The sequence below is a fragment of the Nycticebus coucang genome, chromosome 7 (assembly GCF_027406575.1).
Source record: "Nycticebus coucang isolate mNycCou1 chromosome 7, mNycCou1.pri, whole genome shotgun sequence".
NCBI classification, from domain to species: Eukaryota; Metazoa; Chordata; class Mammalia; order Primates; family Lorisidae; genus Nycticebus; species Nycticebus coucang.
Window position 1 is genome coordinate 113,143,414 of NC_069786.1, and position 6,037 is coordinate 113,149,450.

The following is a 6,037-nucleotide window of genomic DNA, read 5'->3' on the forward strand; positions in this document are numbered from 1 at the left end:
TTGTGAAAGTTCTTCCTTAAGCCAAATTTTTCATGGGATTTGAGGTCTGGCTGCATCCTTTTGCTTAAAAATATTTCTTTCCATCAACCAGCAAAAATGTCTTAATGTCTGACATTCCCACATTGTGTTCCCAAGGACTGGCTAAATATAAATATATTTTCTAAAGCAGGTAACCCTTCCCTCATTAACACCAGTCGTTTTCTTTGAGTTTATTTCCCATATTAGCTAGCCAGGCAACCAGTGACACTTTGAGACATTGGGTTAGGAGTGAAGAAGGAACAGATTTCAAAGTATGAGATGAGTAGGAGGCAAGGCTCAGAGAGAACACACAGCAAAGTGAAGGAGGAGACGGATGACAGCAAAGGACAGATCCAAAGATGTACAGTGTCAGAGGCCCTTCCCAGCCCGGGGCCCCAGACTAACAGGCCTGGAGCCACCAGACACAACCGTCCCAGAAACCTTGAGCTGTTACCGTCAGTGGACACTGTGGTTCTAGATCAGTGATTTTCAACCAGTGTGTCATGAAAATTTTTAAAGATCATTAATTAAATTATTTTTGAAAGAAGTTCAAAGTACAGTAAGTATATTCTTTTATTTTTCACTGTTTTTTTTTATCAACATAATTTAAATGTGCCATGGAAATTTAACTATAGGTTCAAGAGTGCCTTGAGATTTAAAAAAAAAAAAAGGTTGAAAAATACTGTTCTAGTGGTTTGCTATTGTAGCTATTGGTTTCAAACAGGAGCCAAGAGTGATGTCTTCCTTGTGGTCTGTTGGCTATTTGATATCCCTGTGTGAATGGCCAATTCAGCTGGAAGAAACATTATGTAAAAAAAAAAAAGTAAAAAATAAAAAATAAATAAAATAAATAAAAAAATAAAAAGTAAAAAAAAAAAAAAAAGAAAAGAAAAATACTGTTCTAGAGGTTTGTGGCATATCTCCTGAGAGCAAACAGTCCCCAGATGCTCCCGACACTGCAAACTCACTAACTCTGCTCTCATCTTCTCTAGCACTTCACCTGGGACTCACCTGGTTTCATATCCACATTCTACCCTGTTATCCCTGCTGTCTCTCATCCCAAACCTCCTCCTCTCTGAGCCTGCCCAGCTGCTGTCCTGTCATCTCCTGGTGGGAGCAGGGCCTGCTTCCTGACCCAGCCCCGTCTGCTCCCACAACCCAACAAGCTCAGCCTCTCCAAAGCTTCTCCCCTCTGTGAGCCTTTTTATCCCTCCAGTTTCCTCTAATTGTTTATCATCACCTACACCTTGTGTTCTCAGCCTCTAAGGCATTGAATTACTTAACAGTTTTACCTAGGGACACCTTTGCTGCCCGATATCACAAAAACCACACTGCTGAACCCTTTCATTCGAAAGGCTCTCTAAATACTGTTAATGAGTGAGTGAACAAATGAATGAGTGAATAACTGAATGTCTTTTATCATCTGGTGACGGATGTTGTGAGAATTTACCAAAGAGAGGTTCCCCTGAGTGGTATGTGTTCAACCATAACAGCAGCCACAGCAACAACAAATACATGGTGAGATCAACGCTCACCGGTTCTATCCTGGAGCCCTCTCTGACCCCAGAAAAATGCGCATTCCTTGCTTTTGTCCAATTCGCACCAACTCCCTTTCTTCTGATTTTCCTCCTGGGATTTTCCATCAATACATGTGGCCCTCATCCTGGCCAGGAGATAGACTCACAGCCCAATAAGGCCATTCAGGACTCTCTTCCTTGGAAATTTTCATCCTGAGCTGAGAGACTCCAAAAAGTGGCAGGCCAATTATGTAAGAGGCAGCTCATGTTGCCACTTGGGTACTAGAGACAGCTTGCCCAAGACTGAGCATGGCCTTGCCATTTGTTATCCATGTGACCATGGATGACTTCACGTAAGGTTACTTCTCTCTGCCTCAGTTTTTTTTTTTTTTTCTGCATAAAAGCAACATGCAATGTCCATCAGGATCTTCTTAGGTTCAAATAAACATTGAGACTCGCAATAAGCTCAGCACTTGCCATCAGTTGACAGCATATCACGTATTCTTTAGTGCAGGAGCTCTTACAGTAGCCCACACAGGAGGTTTTAAGTATAAGAAGCTGAGATCCACATCAGGCAGGAATGGCTCTGACTTAAAAATCTTATGATCTCTCCTCTCCCTCTACCCCCAATAACTGGTAATTTCTACAACAGTTCCACAGACATAGCTTTCAGGTCTCCCCAGACACAGATGTTGGTTGCAAAAGTCAGAGAAGCTCAGAACTATAGCTTCCACATAGGTATTTATAGTTCTCCAGTCCAGGACGAATTTTCCCATAGGGTCATTTTTGCCATAAACAATGTTGCCTAGCATCATGGCTGACACATCTCCATGACTGATTGACAGTTAGGCAGTTAACCAATCGTCAAATTGTCATGCTGCAGGAAAATTGGGTTTTGTAAACTCTTTCACCCACAGAATAATAACTCATAGCACTGTTTTAAGGAACAGATGAATTAGTGGATGTCCTGGGCTCAGTGGATGTCTGAGGAACAAGGACTAGAACACAGTAGGCACTCAGGAAGTCCTGGTTACTGTTATTGTAGACTTCTGGAATTGTCTGTTATATTCTCTGCCTTCTAAGACCTAATGATTCAGTGATTTCTTCAGTTCTCTTAGCTATCACCAATCTGTCCAATAAATTGACACTTTCTTCTGCAACTGATCAACTTTGATCACCCTAGAGCAGCCAGAGGAGAAAGAACTTATCTGAACCAGGTTGTCTAATCTGACCTGACCCTCGGGGCCTCTCCGAAAGCTCTAATTTCTAAAATGACTACACAAGAACCTGAAAGTTCCAGTGTCCTGGTGGCCCAGAGTGACAAACGACATGGAGCTGATGTGGCTTCCAGTCCAGGGATGTCATGAAGGAAGAAGCCACGTCACCCTCCTCACCCTGCTCTGTGATTCTAGCTGGCTGTGTTGGGGGGCGGGGGCTTGAGGAAAAAGAATGTTGTCAGTATACACAGGTTTAAGTAAAGAGCACTCTAGAGAAGCAGCTAATTAGGGAACCGGGCATAAAACCCGGGTAAACAAAACCAAGATGCCCCAATGTTCTGGGTGTTGGCCAGAACAAAGAATTCAATCCAGGGAGGAGGAGGTCACAGCAAATCTGTCATTACAGGAGAATGTCTACAAATGGCATATTCATTCCTTTCTCCCACTATTTGATGACAAAGAATCATGGTATCAGTAAATTTTGTTTCCACCCCCACCCCCATGTCACTGAGGTAACTGTCTGGTGTCTAAAGGGGATGACTCACTTTAAGGCTTTTCTTCTCTGGTCTCCTTTTTATGGTCATAGTGTCTGGTTTTTAGAACTGATCCTTCCCGGCCCTGTCCCCAAACCCCTTGCCTCCAGCACCCTGGGCCAGGTCTGGCTTCGGCCTTCCTGCTTCTGACAATTCTGACTACCACAGGCAGAGTAAGAAACCAAGGGCTTCCTTCAGTTTCCTTGTCCTGGGGTCTGGTGGGGTGACTATACTTCCCACTAAGGTGAGATTTTGTGCCTACTTGCTGGGTCTAAGGAACATTGCCTGAGAAGATGAGAGGACAAAAGGATACAAAACACAAGCACATGTCTTGGTCCAGGCTGGGGGTTCAGACCACCTGACTTCCCTCAGAAGGAAGCCAGGGGACACAGAACTGTGCCCCCCAAGGGCCCCAACCTTTTGTGCCACTGTCCTTCCTGGTACAAACCAGCATGTCCCAAAGTCCATCATTTTCTTCATACACCATTCCCTGCCTGTTTTACTTCAAAACCATTACTATCCCTCTTTTTTTTTATTTATTTATTTTTATTGTTAAATCATAGCTGTGTACATTAGTGCAATCAAGGGGTACAATGTGCTGGTTTCATACACAATCTGAAATATTCTCATCAAACCATTCAACGTAGCCTTCATGGCATTTTCTTAGTTACTGTATGTAGGCATTTGTAGTCTGCATTTAGTAAGCTTCGCCTGTACCCATTCTAAGATGCACTGTAGGTGTGGCCCCACCCATCACCCTCCCTCCACCAAAACCTCCCCCCTCCCCTCCCCTTCCTTGGCCCTTTCCCCATAGTCTTGTGCTATAGTTGGGTTATAGCCTTCATGTGAAAGCTATAATTTAGCTTCATAGTAGGGCTGAGTATATTGGATACTAAATCCTAAATGCCTCTTTGCCTTCTCTAAATTCAAAATATTCATGCAATCATAACATGGAGGTGGGGGAGGCAGACATAGTGGCTCATGCCTGTAATCCTAGAACTCTGGGAGGCCGAATTGAGTGGATTGCCTGAGCTCATGAGTTCAAGACCAGCCTGAGCAAGAATGAGACCCTGCCACTAAAAATAGCCAGGCATTGTGGCAGAAGCCTGTAGTCCCAGCTACTGCGGAGACTGAGGCAAGGGGATCACTTGAACCCAAGAGTTTGAGGTTGCTGTGAGCTGTGATGCCACAGCACTCTATCAAGGGCAACAAAGAACAAAGTGACACTCCGTCTCAAAAAAAATTGTTTTTGGGGGACAGTCTTGCTATGTTGCCCCAGGTAAAGTGCCATGGCCTCAGCCTAGCTCACAGCAACCTCAAACTCCTGGGATGGAATGATACTCCTACCTCAGCCTCCTGAGTACCTTGGACTACAGGTGCCTACCACCACAACCAGCTAATTTTTCTACTTTTAGTAGAAATGGGGGGGGGTCTCTCTTTGCCCAGGCTGGCAATCATAAATGCCTCTTTTCCCTCTCTAAATTCAAGATATCCCAGCAATCGTAAGATTAATGTGTTATTTTTACTATTTCCTTAATAAACACAGAACTACAATGTACTAGACTATTCTAAGTGCTTTGTAAATATAATGCATTGAATCCTCACAACAATCCTTTGAAATAGGGTTGCTATTATTCTCATTTTACAGATTAAGAAATTGAAGCTTAGCTGAATGAGGAAATTTTCACACGGTAAGTAGCAGAATCATAAGTGGAGTCCAGGTTTGATGGCTCCAAACTTGAGTTTAACCTGAGTTAACCTCAAGGTTATTCCGCCTGTCCCCTTTTAAAGAGAGATTAAAATAAAAACCTAAATATTAAAATGTTTCCATTTTCATTCATCCACCACCTCAAATCATTTCATACCACACTTTGAGAAACACCGGCTGGGTGAAAGAGCTCTGGACATAGAAAAGAAGACTTTATTTCGTTTATTGTCCACTGTTTAATGGCTGTGTGGTCTTAGCAAATCTGAGTGTCCAGAAACTCAGTTTCCCCACATGTTGACTAGAGACAATAATCCCTACTCACACTGGTAGTAGACAGATGAAGAAAGTCCCACCGCTGGAAGTACTTTGGGAAATATTGCTGCAAATCAACATCTCCGCCTCTGATGATGAATAAGTGCTCGCATTCAGGAAGCTGTGCCCCTACTTTTCATTACAAGCTGGCCTTCCTGGTTGGAAGGATCTTTCAAATAAAAAGTAGATCCTTAGGTTCCTTTGCGCAAGAGGTGGTTGTTGCTGCTGCTGCCAATCCAAAATAAATTACTCCATGAAGTAAGGTCTGTTTATATTATTCCACTACCTGATGACTTCCTGTGTATAACATTCAAATGTGAACATCTCAGCCAAAGGCCCATAAAGCCATTTCCCCCACACACTTTACACTTAGCTGTGTGAAACATCTGCTTTTCTTGGCCACCTGAGTTGATGAGTTTCACTTTGCATCACGGAGGGGTCCAGGTGTCAAGCGAGGACCCAGACAGTTTCTTCCCTCCATGCCTCAAGAGGGGTCTGGGATTATAGCCCCATTTCCCCCCACAAGAGCTAGTGGTAAGGAAACCACTGCAGCTGGGCTTCGTTACACTCAATCAATGGCCATGACGTTTCCTTTCTTTTTTTTTTTTTTTTAAGGTAGCAGGCAGGGCTGAAGGTTGCATTCTCAAATTTTCCACCAGATGGAACCTGTGGCCATCTGCAAAGATGGATATGAATATAAACCGCAAGGAGGGATCTTGAGTTTTTCCTTCT

General features: G+C 43.4%; 1 non-coding gene across 1 annotated transcript; it reads left to right on the forward strand.

Moving 5' to 3' along the window:
- The first annotated feature begins 686 nt into the window (after positions 1–686).
- On the forward strand, positions 687–826 carry LOC128591062 (small nucleolar RNA SNORA2/SNORA34 family). Its single transcript, XR_008381498.1, has one exon. It is a non-coding gene; the product is annotated as a small nucleolar RNA SNORA2/SNORA34 family (small nucleolar RNA).
- Positions 827–6,037: the final 5,211 nt, after the last annotated feature.